At 39.5% G+C, this 19,078-nt stretch overlaps 1 protein-coding gene across 1 annotated transcript in view; it reads right to left on the bottom strand.

The window, feature by feature from the left end:
* Nucleotides 1–19,078, bottom strand: part of TfIIEbeta (transcription factor IIEbeta) — a 149,649-nt gene that overhangs the window by 96,113 nt on the left and 34,458 nt on the right. The window lies entirely within an intron of this gene.

Here is a 19,078-nt window from a genome sequence, read left to right as displayed (position 1 = left end):
CAAAATATAATTGCTTGATTTTATCAATCAAAAACTTGTAATGCTTCAAATTATATCTGGGTTTTATCATTTATCCAAGTGTTAGCAAACAAAGTTTGTGCCAGAAGTACTTTCAGGATTGAGGAAACTCATGGTAAAGGTGTGGTATAAATTCTCATCACTTGCTTTAGTATCTCCCATAATGCAAAGTGCATCTCCTTCCACTTACTTCACCATTACTTCCACTTCATACTAAAGTGGAAGTAATGGCAAAGTGATATTTACCTACACAAGTTGCCAAAGGGTGTCACACAATATTATTAAAATTCTCTGGATTAGAGATAAGTTTATGGAAGTTTTTTTGGGAGATACTAAGGCAAGTGATGAAAACTTATACCACCTTTACCACGAGTTGCCCCAGTCCTGAAAGTAATTCAGGCACAAACTTTGTTTGTTAACACTTGGATAAAGGATCTTCTTCTTCTTCAGCTTCTCCCACTTAAGTGGGGTCACTGTTTGTAATGAATCTCCTCCACACCTTCCTGTCTTGGGCTGTCACCACATCCAAGTTCTTCATCTTCAAGTCCTCTTCTATCAGCTCCCTCCATCTCTTCTTTGGCCGCCCACGCTTCCGCCTTCCTTGCACATCCATCTGCATGACCATTCTTCCCACATATTCGTCCTCCTTCCTCATCACATGACCAAACCATCTCAACCTTGCTTCCTGTATTTTCGCTCCTAAGTTTGTAACTTTCACTGTTCCCCTGACATAGTCATTTCTCAGACGATCCTTTCTGGTCACACCGCACATCCACCTAAACATTCTCATCTCTGCTACATCCATCCTGCTGATGTTATTTTTCCTCAGGGCCACAGTTTCTATAGCATATGTCATAGCTGGCCTCATTACAGTTCTATAAATTTTGCCTTTCAGATTGATCGGCACCCTCTTATCGCATAACACTCCAGCCATCTCCCTCCAGTTCCTCCAACCCGTTTGTATCCTGCATCCCACTTCCTTCTCAGTTCCTCCATCTTCTTCCACTGTTGAACCTAAGTATCTAAAGTTTCTCACCTTCCTGATGACATTTCCATCCAGCTCCAGATCTGTCTCCTGGCCGCCGCCACATACTGCGCAACACATATACTCTGTCTTACTTCTGCTCAGTCTCATACCTCTCTCTCCCAGTACTTTTCTCCATCTTTCCAGTTTAGTTCCCATTTCTTCTCTTGAATCTACACACAGCAAGATGTCATCTGCATACAACATTGTCCAAGGTGCATCTTCTTTCACCTCCTCTGTTACCACCTCCATCACAATATTAAACAGAAACGGACTTAATGCTGACCCTCGATGCAAGCCAACTGTTACTTGAAAACTTTCTGTCTGTCCCAAACAGGTCCAAACACTTGTCTTCATATTTCTGTACATTTTCCGCACCAACCTGACATATTTCTCCGGCACCTTCTTCTCCCTCAGACACCTCCAGACTTCTTGCCTTGGCACTCTATCATATGCTTTCTCCAGATCAATAAATACCAGATGTAGCTCCCTTTGTATCTCTCGATATTTTTCCATCATCTGTCGTAACCCAAAGATAGCATCTGTTGTTGATCTACCAGGCACGAAGCCAAATTGTTCCTTTGCAATCTCCACCTCCTTCCTCAATCTACCATCAAGAACCCTTTCTAGGATTTTCATTGTGTGGGACATCAACTTTATTCCTCTGTAATTTTTACAGTCTTGTGCATCCCCTTTACCCTTGTAGATGGGAACAAGAGTACTCTCCCTCCATTCCTCGGGTATATTTTCCTGTTGGCAAACTTTCATGAATAGGTCCCACAGCAGGTCAATTCCCTCTTCCCCCCAGTGCCTTCCATGCCTCCACTGGAATTCTGTCGGGGCCCACCGCTTTTCCATTCCTCATCCTCTTCATGGCCTCCGTCACTTCCATTCTACTGATGTTCTGCACCATCCCCTCAGAAGGCTGCCCATCTCCTCTGTGAGTCCTTGTATTTTCCTCATTCAAAAGTCCCTCAAAGTATATTTTCCATCTGTTTCTTATGTCCACATCCCTCCATAATACTCTTCCTTCAGCATCTTTGATCTGCCTCACATGCAAGATGTCCTTTGCTGCTTTATTTCTACATTTCGCTAGTTGGTAAATTTTTCTCTGTCCTTCCTTTGTTTCTAATTGATCATACAGATCTTGATATGCCATGGCCTTTGCCACAACTCTCTTGGCTTCCTGCTTTCTCTCTTTGTACACCTCTCTGTCCTCTTCCACTCTTGACTCATCCCACTTCTGCTTTGCTTTCCTCTTAGCTGTCACTGCCACTTGTACATCATTATTCCACCACCAACCCTCCTTCTGCTCTCTAATCTTTCCAGATGTCTCACCAAGCACCTTGATTGCACAGCTCAGGATTACTTTTGAATTATGTTTCCACCAATCTTGTACACTTTCCAGTCCACCTGAAATCCTCTCTAACACTCTCTCCCTAAAACAATTCCTCACAATCTCCTCTTTTAAGCGAAACCACTTAATTGTCTTCATCCCATGGCAACCAGAAGTTCTTATCTTTGATCTTATTTTAAAGTCTGCGCACAGCAGTCGCTGTTGTTGTGCTACTTGATCTGTTGGAACACTTGGATAAAGGATAAAACACAATATATAATTACTAGCATAGCCAAGTGAAAAAACTTCCATAAACTTATTTCTAATCCAGAGAATTTTAATAATAGGGTGCGACTCCCTTTGGCAACTCGTACAGGTAAATATCACTTCTCCATTACTTCCACCTTAGTATCACCACCTCTGGGTCTGGCTCCTACTGATGAGATCTCAATAAAGGTCGAAACCGGTCCGGGTAGTGGCCTTTCCCTTAATGTATAGCATTATACATGTCCACAAGGAGATGTGTGCATTATGGGAGATACTAAAGCAACTAATGAGAACTTATACCACCTTTACCATGCGTTGTCCCAGTCCTGAAAGTACATCAGGCGCAAACTTTATTTGCTAACACTTGGATAAAGGATAAAACCCAATATATAATTAGCAGCATAGCTAAGTTAAAAAACTTCCATTTATTGAAATTAAACTAGTTTAATTTCAATAAATGAATCTAATATTGGTAAACAGTCATCAGAAAGTATTATAAACAAATATCACAGTGAAACTATGGTGTTTATTTCTAATATACAAATGCATGCGTACATAAACACACAGTTAACTATAGCCAATATAACAAACTACCATAAAAAAAAGCCCCAACTGAATTCCCGTTGGGATGACTGCTATATAGCAAGATTCATTTAACATGGCCAACTATCAAGTACAATATGGCACAAAAAAAAAAGTACTGAACTTTGACACACTCTTCAGTACAAGCGCTATGAGATATGCCGTTCGACTGCATGCACATTAATAAAAGAGCACATGTAGAGTCTACAATAATCATTTAGCTGTAGCAATGGTGTTGATGTTGGAAGAAAAGACATTTACTGCTGCGCATCATTTTCATTCATATGGAGTTGCTAAAGTAAATGGTACAAGCCTATGACATGTTTGTGAGCAGTTTGTTCGCTGTTTCTGTAAGCATATGCCAAGCAACAGTGTCACCACTGTCTTAATCAAGAGGCTCCAACGTACTAGGAGTGTTCTACCGCAATGCAAAGGGGCGTTCGGGAAAAAACACAAACGAGAATCACAGGCATGTGCTGGAACAAGCGTTACAGTCCCCGAAATGCAGACAATGCCAAACAGCAATAAAACTTGGGATACCAAGGTGGTCACTACAGAGAATATCTATAATGATCCATCCTTCCTCTATAATGTCTGGTGGTCAAATGTAGGCATTTCTATCTAAGCAGTTATCCAAACAGACAATCCTACAGGTTTCTTGAGACCTGAATTTGTCCAAGAGGAAACCGCTTCAATGCAAGATCACCACATGGTGTGTGTGTGTGTGTGGTTTCACAGTTGCACCACCCTCTTCAATGAGCCCTATTTCATTGAAGAGGGTGGTGCAACTGTGACTTTGAATAGCGAATATTACATCGAGAATGTGTTGGTTCCATTCACCCAGGATTTGCATAGGATGTGTCATGCAAAAAACATTCCATTTCATGCACAGGTATTCCAACAGGACAGAGCAACCTGTCACACAGCAAGTGGTTCTAGAGCCTATTTATCGGAACACTTCCCCAGGAGCTCATTTCAAGGTTCACAGAATTCCATATTCATGTCTCCTAATCACCTTCATGAACTAAAGGAAAAAATTACACAATATGTCCAGCAGATGTCCCAACCCTTGTTCTCCTAGATGACAGAGAACCTTCTCATGTGCTATGAAACCTGTCTTGAAAGACAAGGGGTCCATTCCGAGCACGTAATCTACCATTGTTAATGCTTTATTCGACCAAGATTCCACAGATATTTCTGGATGTACATATCATGTGTAAACATATATTTCTTTATTATTCCATAACATATATCACTGTAATTATTCAGTACTTTTTATTGCACCATATTGTATAAAAAACTGTTTTTGTTCACTCACAGAATGAATATTTCGATGTGACACTCTTAATTGTACTATTCAACTATCATTGTTCATTTAATGTACATTACAAAATTAAAGATGGTATGAGAAAGACAACTGTAAGGATGGACTCAATGGTGAGCAACAGTGGGCGTCTGAGGCCAAACCAGGAAAAACAGAACCATACCAACAATACTGCCACCTCCAAATTTCACAGTTGAAGTTCCGTACTCTGGTAAGAGACGTTCACAGGGCATCCACCACACCAGGCCTATCTACTCAGTAGAGGGTATAGCATGATTCATCACTCCATAACAGTTTTCCAAGCTTCCACATCCCACTGTACATGTTCTTTGCACCACTGAAGAGAATGCTGCATGTCGGTTTGGGTAATGTGAGGCTTGCATACTGCGGTCCTACTATGGAAACCTATATTGTGAGCTTTGACTCTGGATGTTTTTGTGCGGGTTTGTGATCCAGTTGATAGCCAGAATTCTGCATTCAACGTGTTGGCTGACGAATGGCGATTTTTACATATTATCCTTTGTAGCACCCTATGGTAGCACATGCAGCTGGCTCTATCTCAATATGGAATCACCACTGATTGTTGACCTGGGATGGCTCAATTTGTCAACAATTTGCCAAATAGATTAGGCCTGCAACATGGCATCCTATCACAACACCTCTTTCAGAGTCTCCGTAGTTGGTATAGACAAAGACCTTTGGTCGGAAAGATCCGGGTTTAATTCCCATCCATGACGTGAGGAACCTTTATCTGGTCTCTTTCAATTAAAGGTGAGTTAGCAGGTCTCATACAGAGGTAGAGGGGTTTTTTTTGGCCCTGAAACTTGGGTTTTTCGTCCATGAGAGCACATGCAATTGAAAGATAAAAATGCATTATAACCAATAGCTTCATGTTGGTTTCATAAAATAGTGCCATACTATCCATACAGGACTCGACTCACGGCTGCTGAATCATCATACAGTAATTAATTAACCACTTTCAAAATCAATCAGTTCCCGTCTCACAGCCATTTCACCTGGACACAGTTGCTATGACTTGGGAACCTATTCCTCCAATATTCCTCTCCTTTAAAACCCAAAGTCTGGCTTAGGTACATTGACGATGTTTTCTCGATCTGGCCCCCATGGCCGCCAGACACTAGATACTTTCCTTAGCCACCTAAACAAACAACACAAATGCATACAGTTCACAATTGAGATTGTAAAGCAGAACACACTTCCGTTTCTAGATATACTTGTCACATGTCGTCTTCCTTCTGGCAGTCTTTCCTTCACTGTCTACCGGAAACCGACACATACTGGCCAATATACATATAAACTCCTACCACCACCAACACAAAAACTAGGTGTCATTAATACTCTAAAAAACAGGACTTTGAAGATGTGCTTCAATGAACAAGCACTTAAAGACAAATTTAAAGTTATCAGCAATACTTTCCTAAAAAATGCAGTAAAAAATAAAAGTTACAGCCAAAAGACTATTAACAAAATTCTCTACAAGACCTCAATAAAAAACAAAGATAAACCAGACTACAATAAAACTATAACCATTCCTTACATTAAAGGGACATCAGATAAAATAAACAGAATACTACAGAAATACAACCTCAAAGCCACCTTTAAATCTCCTGCAAAATTAAAAAGCTTACTCAACTCATCCACTCCCTCAGCTGGCCCACCCTGGAGTATACCGTATTTATTGCACCTGTAATGTAACATATATAGGGCAAAAAGGCGCACAATTCCTATCAGACAAAAGGAACATAAACGACACATTGAATATAATAACTATGGTGAAGCTGGCCTTTCTGATCATGCCCTGAACACTTTACATAGAATTGACTAGAAAACCACCAGTTTTTACATCACACCAAAACACGGTGTTAATGCAAATTTAAGGAAGCCTGTGAGATTCTTATCATCCACCCTAATCTGAACAATAATGATGGTCTAAAAATTCCAAGCATATGGAAGGTACATATTCTACCCATGGAACCTTTCTCCCTAAGAGTTAACTATAAACAGGACTGTAGATAATCCAGAATCTTAAATCTAAATAAAATCTAATATAACAATTTTCATGTTAAATTAGGACATCATTGTTACTGTAAGAAAATTATCTATATGAAAGAATGTTTCTCTTATGTTATCTTAAATAGAATTTAGCTTTGATGTAGTTTCTAAATAATTAATTAATTTTATCTGTATTTTATATATATATATATATATATATTATATTTTCACTAGAGCTCATGCCAGTAGAATAACCGTTGATCAAATCATCGTCTCTTTAGCATACTCAGCTTGTTCTTGTACAGTATATTTGTATATACTCCAGATGATGACCTTATTATGAAGGTCGAAACTTCAGGAAATTAAAATAGTTATTTATAACACGGTTGTAAAGTCCATAATTTCTAAAATGAATGCTGATAACCGTGTAACACTAAAAGAAAGGATTATCAATTTAATATTGCAAAACGTAAGGTTATGCACTTCGGATTGAAAAGGTTGCATACAGTGTACCATATTAATTGGTTTGCAGGAAATTGATGAGGCTGGGGACTTGGGGATAATGGTGGACAAAGAGTTCAAGTTCAGAGGGCATATTGCAAAAGTTGGTAAAATAGCTCAACCAAAAACCAAAACAAATAGGTTTTGGTTTCATATTGTGAGTGGTCACGTAATTTAGTGCTTGTGTGAAATTAGCGATTTTTATCCTTTTGGTGTGTTTTTTCATTAATTTTCAAAAATTAGAGTATTATAGTGTATTACTGTAGTTTTTTGTGTTTTAGAGTATTAGTATATTTATAACATTTTTATTGTGATATTCATTGCGATATTGTCAGCATGGCACCAACGTGACAAACAATGGCAGCAAAGATGTTGGGAGTTTTTTCACTTGGTTAAACTATAAATTATATATATTTAGTTTAATCCTTTATCCAAGTGTAAGCAAAAAAAAGTTTGCACCCGAAGTATCCTCAGGACAAAGTTTGCTTACACTTGGATAAAGGATTAAACTAAATATATAATTTCTAGTCTAACCAAGTGAAAAAACTTCCAACATCTTTCTCTAATCCAGAGTAATTTAATAATAAGGCGTGACATCTTTTGGCAACTTGTATAGGTAAATATAACTTCTCCATTACTTCCACCTCTGGGTCTGGCTCCCACTGATGAGACCTCAAAAAAAGGTCGAAACCGGTCTGGGCAGTGGCCCTTCCCTTAATGCACAGCATTATACATGTCCACAAGGAGATGTGCTTTGCATTATGGGAGATACTAAGGCAAGTGATGAGAACTTATACCACCTTTACCACACATTGCCCCAGTCCTGAAGATACTTCAGGTGAAGTATCTTCAGGACTTTGTTTGCTTACACTTGGATAAAGGATTAAACTAAATATAATTTACAGTCTAACAAGTGAAAAAACTTTTAACATCTTTCTCTAATCGAGAGTAATTTAATAATAAGGTGTAACACTTTTTGGCAACTCGTATAGGCAAATATGATTTCTTCATTACTTCCACCTTGGTATCACCACATCTGGCTCCCACTGATGCACTTTTGTGCAGAAGTGGTCCCTGTCCTTGAGGTATGAGAGGCTCTGCTTGGGGTAGGTTTCTGGTCTGGTGGTGGGGTGAGCCTGCCACTGGATAGAGCCAACGCTGAGAGGTTTTTCTCGTGATGGGGTGAACCTGTCACTGAGTGAAACAATGCGGAGTTGGATGGTCACTCACAGAGAGTGGTCTGGGGGACTGCCTAATTTTTAGAGAGGTCGTTACTTAAACAGCACCTCAATAAAGGTCGAAATCGGTCTGGGTAGTGTCCCTTCCCTTAATGCATAGCATTAAACATGTCAGCAAGGAGATGTGCTGTGCATTATGGGAGATACTAAGGCAACTGATGAGAACTTATACCACCTTTATCACGAGTTGCCCAAATCCTGAAGATACTTCAGGTGCAAACTTTGTTTGCTTACACTTCGATAAAAGATTAAACTAAATATATAATTTAATGGCAGCAAAGACCACATTGTCCGGCGATTTGAATTTGCAGGATATTATTATTACGGGTATCTCCATGGAGTCAGTAGACTCATCACGGGGGACTCAAACTATCAAAACAATATCTATCATACCTCTGCTTGAATTCATTTACAGACGAAGAACTCACAAATGAGTCAGGCAATGCATTCCACTCATTAACTACCTTCCAAACAAAAAATCTAGTTCTCACACCCATGCTAACCACACTTTTCCTTAATTTCCAGGAATGACCTCTTGTTCTTCTATCACTATCACAGAGCTGAAATATTTTCCCTGCATCAATCTTATGAAAACCTTTTAGTAATTTAAATGTTTCTATCACATCCCCTCTTCTCCGCCTATCAACCAATCTCTGCAATCTACAGGCTCTCAATCAATCAATCTATCAATGTAGGGAGCATTTTTTATATCACTCACCAACTTGGTCACTCTCCTCTGAACCCTCACAACAACCTCCTCATCTCCAAGGAATCCAGGTGACCAGATTTGAGCATAGTAATCCCAATGTGGAAGTATCAATGCCTTATAAAGGGGAATAATAACCTCTTTATCTATGGATGTTAGTATGTTCTTCAATAACCAAGTAGTCCTATGTGCAATCTTGGACACCTCAGCAATGTATCCTCTGAACTTCTCCCTATCCACCAACACCCCAAAGTCCCTAGCCTCATCAATCTCTTGGAGTACCATTCCATCAATGTGGTACACAGCTGGTAAACTTTTAATTCCAAAATGCTTAACTTTACACTTTTCCACATTGAACTGACATCCATTACCTTTTGCCAGCTTATTTAAATCATCCTGCAAACTCTCGACATCAGCTGGATTTTTTATTCCACTATCCAACTTTGTATCATCAGCAAACAACTGAATATCTCCCTTCAAGCCATTTCCTAATTCATTTATGTACAAATTAAACAATAACAGTCCAAGCGCGGAGCCCTGAGGTAAACCACTGGTCACTTGCTTCATCCTGGACTCTGCTACTCCATACACTACTTTCTGGTATCTCTCCATGAGCCATTCTCTTATTCATATCAACAGTTTAGTATCTATCCCCATCTGCTCTAATTTGCGCAACAGTATTCCATGGGGTATCCTGTCAAAAGCCTTAACAAAATTCAGAAGTATCATTAGCCATTCCCCTTATCCAACTCAGATGTCATTCTATTATAAAAAGTTAATAAATTGCTAAGGCAGGATCAACCTTTAACAAAACCATGTTGGCCCCTATAGAGTATCATATTTGTACCATTCTTGAATTCTGTCCTTAACCAACTTTTCCACTACTTTTACTACCACTCCCAAAATGGTGATTGGTCTGTAATTAACTACTGCAGTCTTAGAGCCACCTTTATGCAAAGGAATCACTTTGCCTTTCTTCCACTCCCAAGGGACCACACCAGAGTTAAAACTTAAGCTAAATAACCAAGTAAGAGGCATTGACAATTCCTTTGCACATTCACACAACATCCGAGCTAATATTCCATCTAAACCTACAGCAGTGTTTGCATTTAAATTCTGCAATATACTAAGTACCTCTGATTTATTAACTTCAATTCTCACATTAGTTATTGCTACAGGTACAGAGATATCCTCATTTGGATGATAGACTTTTGAAAAAAATCACTCAGTAACTCTACTGAGTTAATGAGCCCATATATATATATATATATATATCATCAGCACATCATGTATATAATACCATCAGCACCCACTGAGGTTATCCTTCCAAAGTCATTCTTCCTTTTACTTGCCACAAAGAATTTGTGGATGTGTGGAGTGAGTTCGATGGGCAAAAGGATCTATATAAGATGGATGGCTTGCATTTGAATGGATTCGATGTAAGGAGACTTGAAAAACTGTTGATGAATGAAGTGGATGTACAGACTCAGGGAAACTAAATTTATTAAGAGGGGGGGGGAGTAGATATGCAGACTTTAGGGAGGCAGTTGAGTGTATGAATGAGTATAATATGCCCGAGAGAATACGAAGCACGACAAATCAGAATGGGATAGTTAGTATAAGGCATCAAAGTAGGGATGGGACTAACGGGCTTCTGCAATTCATGTACACTAATGCCAGGAGTATTAGAAACAAGGAGGAGGAGTTTTTGGTCTTGGTTGGCACTTCCAGGCCACAGGTTGTTGGTATTAGTGAAACATGGCTGACAGAAAATGATAAAGCTAGTGGGATTGAATGTGACAGGTATAGTGTGTTCAGGAATGACAGGGAGAATAAAAAGGGGGGAGGAGTGTTATTGATGATAGCTGATGAGTTGCAGCCAAGAAGTATGGAAGTTGAACTGAAGGATAGAGAAAAGAGCACATTTGAGGCTATTTGGTGTGAGATAGAGGTTAGCAGAACAAAATATACAATTGGGTGCTGCTACAGACCAGGTGATGGAATAGATGGTGCAGATAGTATGCATATGCAAATAGAAGAAATGAGTGGAAGGAGGGTAATTATTATGAGGGATTTCAATTATGGTAACATTGACTGGAAGGAGAGGGCACATGGGAGGAAGGAATTGGATTTTATATGGTTATTAAGGGACAACTATCTAATGTAATGGAAAATACTAGGGGGCAGAGAGTGCTTGACCTAGTAATCGCATCTGAGAATGTGGCTGTAACGAACATTACCATGTCGCCACCAATTGGTGAGAGTGATCATAAGGTCATGACTTGTGAGGTGGCTAAAGGAGTGGAATATACAATTAAGACAGGGTACATGTGGAATTACAGGGCTGGTAAGTATGACAAGCTTAGGAGTGTGCTTGGCTCAGTGCCATGACATGTAAAACTGCATGGGCTAGATGTTGATAATGCATGGGAGGTGGTTAAGAAGTGCTTGCAGAGTCCGAATAATAAATCAAGTAGGGGTTAAATGGATGAATAACACCATTAAGCATGAGCTACAAAAAAAGAAACAATTGTGGAGGGAATTTAAAGAGAAAGGTGATCTGCAGGTGCAGGAACAGTATAAAGCCCAGGCCAGAAAGGTAACAAGGGTGGTAAGAAAAGCAAAAGCGGATTATGAAAGAATATTGGCCATACAGGCTAAAGAAAATCCCAAACAGTTTTTTCAATATGTTGCAAGTAAAAGGAAAAATGTTCATGGCAGAATGATTTTAAAAAATACTGAGGGTAGGGAGGTAACCGAATCAGTCGATATAGTGGAATTACTGAGCGAGCACTTTGCAAGAGTATATCATCCAGGTGCTGACATTGTAGGAATGGAAGAACCAACAGCTTATACTGGAATTGTGATGAATGAAGTAGAGGTAAATAGTCTATTACAGAACCTCAATGTCAATACATCTGTGGGATTGGATGGTATACCAGCTCATGTCTTACGTGAAGCGGCTAGAGAATTGTCAGTGCCCTTGACCATTTTGTTTAATTCGAGCCTCGGGTCTGGGTCAGTCTCAAGGGGGTGGAAAGAGGGGAAACTAGTTCCGCTGCATAAAGGTGGTTCCAAGGCTGCTGTTGAAAATTGCTGGCCAATCAGCATAACAGGAATCATTATCAAGGTCTTGGAGAAAATAGTCAAGAGGAAAATACAAGATTGGATAGATGAAAATGGGATACTGTATCAGGGACAGCATGGTTTGTGAAGGGTAGGTCATGCCTCAGTAACTTGCTCACGTAATATAACATGACAGCTGAACTGGATAAGGGTAATGGGTTTACAGTGATTCTACTGGACCTTGTTAAGGCCTTTGACAGAATACCACATGGAATTCTAATCAGTAAAATGCAGCATATGAGGATGGATATAGGATTGGTAAGATGGATAGGAGGGTGGTTGACGGAGAGATATCAGAGAGTGGTTTATTCAGGAGTAGAGTCCAAAAGACGGCTTGTGACTAGTGGTGTGCCACAAGGATCTGTTCTTGGACCACTGCTGTTTAATTTGTTCATTAATGATATAGGAAAGGATCTGAGAGGAACAGTTCATTTGTTCGTGGATGATGCAAAGTTAGGTAGGACAATAGTGAATGCAGATGATGTCAAAATTTTGCAGGATGATTTGGATAGATTGGAGGTCTGGGCTAAGGAGAATGGACGTTAATTTAATGTGGCAAAATGTAAGGTTATACATTTTGGGGTGAAAAGATTAGCAGCAGTTTACTACACTGAAGTTTAGGGGACACATTGCAAAAGTGGCCAAATCAGCTCATCAAATCACTTGGTTGTTGAAGAATACTTTGACGATCAGAGACAAGCATGTTATTGTTCCTCTGTATCGAGCCTTGATAAGTCCCCATCTCGACTACTGTGCCCAGATTTGGTCACCTAGGTTTCTTCTTGATGGGGAGGAGGTGGAGAGGATCTAGAGGCAAGTGACCAAGATGATAGCAGGTCTGTGGAATGAACCTTATGAGAACAGGTTGAGGATTTGTGGGTTGCAGAAATTGGTTGATAGGCGGAAAAGGGGCGATATGATTGAGACATTCGAATTGCTGAAGGGTTTCTATAAGATTAATTCAGAAGATATTTTTGAGAACAGGGCTGGTGGTGGGAGGACTAGGGGACATCCATGGAAGCTAGGCGAAAGTGTGGTTAGTAAATGTGTTAGAGCTGAGTTCTTTACTTTTAGAGTGCTGAATGAGTGGAATAAGCTGCCAGAGTCTACAGTGGGTGCTGTGACAGTGAATGAGTTTAAGGCAAGGTATGATAGATACTGTGTGAATGCCGAATAGTTGTGATGAACATGATTTGGGGCCTCCCTCGATGAGTCTAACGACTCCCTGCAAGTTGCCCGTAATAATAATAATAATAATAATAATCTGATTTAGCTTTTCTTACCATGCTGGCAACCTTCCTAGCTTGAGCCTTGTGCTGCTCACGGGTGTACTGGTCACCCTTCTCCTTGTAAATTCTCCATAACATTTTCTTTTTTTGCAGATCAAGCCTGATACTACTACTCGTCCATCTAACGCCTACCTTGTTTGTCTTCCTGACCATGGGAATATATTCTGATATTGTCTTCCTCAGATACCCAATGATTTTATCCCATGCACTGCTAACATCTTTCCCTTGCAATACATTCTGCCATGGGATTGCTGTCAACACACTGCGAAGCTTGTTATAATTACCTAACCCGTAGTTCCATATATACCCCTTCTTAAGAGAGAAATCCACAAATTTTGCAACCTCCCAAGTCAATACCACATGATTGCTCTCACAAATTGGAGGTAACGAGGACACCTTATTATGCATATATCCTCTGAACCTATGACCAGATCCAACCTCGAGTCCCTTCAGTTATGTGCTGTTTCATGTAATTATCTCTTAGAAGGTATATGAATTCCATTTCCTTTTTCCACGTGATATTTCCTCTTTCCAATTGATATCACCATAATTAAAATCCCCCATAATAATCACTAATCCTGCACTCACTGCACTAATTTGCTGATGAATGAATTCAATATCGCCCCCTGTACCCCCTGGCCTATAGCAGCAACCAACTGTGTATTTGGTTGTGTTGGTCACTATTTCACACCAGGCCGCCTCAAATGAACTATCATACACACCTCTATCCTCTTGATATACTACTTTCTTTGGCTGCAACTCATCAGCTATCAACAGTACTTCTCCCCCCATTCTATCTTCTCTATCCTCCCTGAAAATACTGTACCCATCACATTCAATTCCAGTAACCATATCTTCTGCTGACAGCCAAGTTTTACTAATGCCTACAACTTTTGGTGAGATTGCACTGACTAATGCCAAAAATTCTTCCCTCTTATTTCGAATGATTCTTGCATTAGTATACAAAAATTGCAGATTCCCTTCAGTTCTTGTACCAGCTTTAAAATTGATATACATCCCACTAATTTCATCCCATGCTGATTTTTATCCACTCTATTCTTCAAATTATTCTGCGAAAAAGGATCAACAAATATACATTCACTGCATAAGGTTCTCCCTCTTACACTCAACCTTTTCAATTTCAGTTTCCTGCCCAATTTCTTCAACTTGTTCAGAAAAGAGCAAATTCTTCAAACACTAATGATCTTCCATGTTCAGATGCAATCCATCTCTTGCATACAGCTGTCTTTTGTCTTCGAACACACTCCAGATATCAACAAATTCCAGACCTCTTTTTTTGCACATTCTTGCAATCATATCATTCATTATCATTGCTCGTCTACTTAATAATTATTATTATTATTATTATTATTACGGGTATCTCCATGGAGTCAGTAGACTCATCGCGGGAGACCCAAACTAGCAAAACAATATCTGTCATATCTCTTCTTGAATTCATTTACAGAAGAAGAGCTCACAACTAAGTCAGGCAATGAATTCCACTCATTCACCACCCTCCAGGCAAAAAACCTTGTTCTGACACCTTTGTTAACCACACTCTTCTTTAATTTCCAGAGATGACCTCTTGTTCTTCCATCACTTTCACACAGCTGAAACATTTCCCCTGCATCAATCCTATAAAAACCTTTTAGTAATTTGAATGTTTCTATCATATCCCCTCTTCTTCGCCTATCAACCAATCTCTGCAATCCACAAGCTCTCAATCTATCAATGTAGGGAGCATTTTTTATATCACTCACCAACTTGGTCACTCTTCTCTGAACCCTCTCCACAGCCTCCTCATCTCCAAGGAATCCAGGTGACCAGACCTGAGCACAGTAATCCAAATGTGGAAGTATCAATGCTTTATAAAGGGGAATAATAACCTCTTTATCTCTGGATGTCAGTGTGTTCCTCAACAACCAAGTAATCCTATGTGCAATCTTGGACACCTTAGCAATGTGTCCTCTGAACTTCATCTCCCTATCTACCAATACCCCTAAGTCCCTAGCCTCATCAATCTCTTGGAGTACCTTTCCATCGATGTAGTACACAGCTGGTAATCTTTTAATCCCAAAATGCATGACTTTACACTTTTCCACATTGAACTGACATCCATTTTCTTTTGCCCATTTTACCAGCTTATTTAAATTCTCCTGCAAACTTTCAACATCAGCTTGATTTTTTATTGCACTACACAACTTTGCATCATCAGCAAACAACTGAATATCTCCCTTTAAGCCGTTTCCTATATCATTTATATACAAATTAAACAACATTGGCCCAAGCACAGAGCCCTGAGGCACACCACTGGTCACCTGCCTCATTCTGGACTCGGCTCCTCCATACACCACCTTATGGTATCTCTCCCTGAGCCATTCTCCTATCCATATCACCAATTTAATATCCATTCCCATCTGCTCCAATTTGCGTAACAGTGTTCTATGGGGTATCCTGTCAAAAGCCTTAGCAAAATCCAGAAGTACCACTGTGTAGCCAGTTCCTTTGTCCAACTCAGATGTTATTCTATTATGAATAGTTAATAGATTGCTAAGGCAGGATCTACCTTTAACAAAACCATGTTGGCCTCTATAGAGTATCATATCCTGATCCACCCATTCTTGAATTTTGTCTTTAACCAACTTTTCCAATACTTTTACCACTACTCCTGAGATGGTGATTGGTCTGTAATTCAATACCGCAGTTTTAGAGCCACCCTTATGCAAAGGAACCACTTTGCCTAACTTCCACTCCCTAGGGACCATACCAGAGTTCAAACTTAAGTTAAATATCCAGGTGAGAGGGGTTGACAATTCATTTGCACATTCACGCAACACCCGAGCTGATATTCCATCTAAGCCTACCGCAGTGTTTGCATTTAAGTTTTGCAATATATTTAATACCTCTGATTCTTTAGCTTCAATTCTCACATTAGGTATTGCTGTAGGTATAGAGATATCCTCACTTGGGTGATAGACTTTTGAAAAGTGATCACTCAGTAACTCGACTATTACATCTGATTTTGTCACCTCAATACCATCAGCACCCACTAAGGTTATCCTTCCGAAGTCATTCTTCCTCTTACTTGCCACATAGCGGAAGAACTCTTTGGGATTACCCTTGATCTCTTTGGCTAAGGTCTTCTCATAATCTGATTTAGCTTTTCTTACTATGCTGGTAACTTTCCTAGCTTGAGCCTTGTACTGCTCATGGGTGTCCTGATCGCCTTTCTCCTTGTAAATTCTCCATAACATTTTCTTTTTTTGCAGTTCAAGCTTGATACTACTGCTCATCCATCTAATGCCTGCCTTGTTTGACCTCCTAACCATGGGGACACAATCTGATATTGCTTTCCTCAGATACCCGCTGATTTTATCCCAAGCACTGCTAACATCTTTCCCTTGCAATATGTTCTGCCATGGGATGGCTGCAAGCTCACTCCGAAGCTTGTTATAATTGCCTAACCTGTAGTTCCGTACATACCCCTTCTTAATAGAAAAATCCACAGATTTTGCAACCTCCCAAGTCAATACCACATGATCGCTTTCACCAACTGGAGGTAACGAGGACACCTTACTTATGCATATAACCTCTGAACCAATAACCAGGTCCAACACTCTCACACCACGTGTCCCTTCAGTTACGTGCTGTTTCAAGTAATTATCTCGTAGAAGATGTATGAATTCCATTTCCTTTTTGCTACGTGATATTTCCTCCTTCCAATTGATATCACCGTAATTAAAATCCCCCATAATAATCACCAAGCCTTCACTCGTAATTACTCATAATTGTCAAAACAAGGCAGCACACACTATCCTCCCTTTGACACTTTTCTTCTTCATATCTAACAATGTTCTTAAATCTTTTGCTACTCGATTAATACTACCACTAAGGTCATTTGTACCCACCATAACTATCATCTTTCCTGCATCATGCCCTCTCTTTATTGGTGAAGTCATTCTCTCTATTGTTCCACCAGACAAGCACTCCTCAGGCATACTGCTCTCCACACCCTTAATCATTGAATCACTATTAGTGCAGTATATGCAAAATAGTGCATCGAGAAAATTAAAGAATACGTGGAAGGAAATTGAAACTGGAGAGAGAGTATGTATTAAGTGTTTTAAAAGTGAGTATCTGTTAGGTGATGAGAAAACAAAAAATACTGATGATAAGACAGAACGTGATGTTAATAATGTCGAATGTGCAGCAGGGAGAATGAAATAGACATCAATAAAGAAATAGTGCACTTAAATGTTATCCTTCAAGGTACAAAGTGTGAAATTGAAAAACTGCAGAAGCAGCAAGTTAAGCAGAGCTGAAAAAAGAAAGAAGCAGGTGATCCAAAAGAATAATAAAGACCAACCAAACTAATAAGAAAAACAAGTTAAGGAGAAAATTATGTATGGAGACTCAATAATCAAGGGAGTACTTAACAAAAGTATGACAAAGTTGTGTTTCCTGGGAGCAAAAATTCACGATATTATCCAGATGCAAAAAGGTAAGTCAAAGGAAATCATCGTCTTTGATGCTACCAATGATTCAAGAAGCGAGAAGTATTCTATGATTGAGGCTGTAAAGGAATTGTCAGAAGAGGCAAAACTGAAGAGCAAGAAGGTAAACGTGTAAGATTATAAATCTCCTACCATGCTATGATAGAAGCAAACTGAGGAGGAAAGCACTGATAGCCAATGAGTCTATACGTAGATTGTGCAAAAGGATAACGTAGAATTCGTGGATCTGTGGAATCAGTTTGACGGAAAGAAGGATTTGTACAATGCAGATGGACTGCATCTGAACGGTTTTGGTGTTAGGTGTCTGGAGAGAGCTTTGTTCACAAGCATGCTGACATGCAAATTCAGGAAAACTTAAGCAATTAGGGTAGAAGCAAGTGAGTTTGTGTGAAGGCACCCATGAAACAAGTGAATGTGAAAATGACAAGTGAGGAATTTAGTCTCTCAAGCAAAAATACTGAATAGGATAGTCAATTCAGAAAGTAAAGATGGGTGGGGTACTAAAGGGATGCTGCGGTTTCTATATACTAATGCCAATAATGTGAGACTTGGCTAACAGCAGATGATGTAGTTACAGGGAATGAATGTGAAGGGTTTAGTATTTTTAGGGAAGATAGAGAAAATAAGATGTGGGGGGGGAGTACTCATGATGACAGCAGATGAATTGCAACTGAAAGGAGCAGAAGAAAGACTGGAGGATAGCTGTTCGTTTGAAGCAATCTAGTGTGAGATTACGGCCAGTAAGACAAAATATACAGTTGGTTGTTGCTGTAGGCAAGGGAGTCCCACAGATGATCTGACAGGCATGCATCACAAATTAGTACAATGAGTACAGGTCAAGTGATTATTATGGGGGGACTTCAACAATGGAGATACAGACTGGAAGGAAGAAAGATGATGTAGGCCATAGGTGGCTAACAGCAGGATAAAAACTATATTAAATTATATGTATTATCAATTTAGCTATTAGTTTTGACTGCAGATTTTCTGATTGATATACTGGTGATATATTCATTATTTCTGATGACGGAAATAATTTATATTCTCTTTTTAAAGCAATCAAAATTGCTTTAAAAAGATTACTCAATTTATAGAATCTACTGATTCTCTGTGCGAGTTGTAGTAGTGGGAGTGGTAGAT

The sequence above is a fragment of the Typopeltis vanoorti genome, chromosome 23, assembly GCF_054136105.1.
Source record: "Typopeltis vanoorti isolate ZY-2024b chromosome 23, IOZ_Tvanoo_1.0, whole genome shotgun sequence".
In the NCBI taxonomy this organism is placed as follows: domain Eukaryota; kingdom Metazoa; phylum Arthropoda; class Arachnida; order Uropygi; family Thelyphonidae; genus Typopeltis; species Typopeltis vanoorti.
The sequence above is the reverse complement of the archived record's forward strand: the minus strand, read 5'-3'. Positions and strand labels throughout refer to the sequence as shown.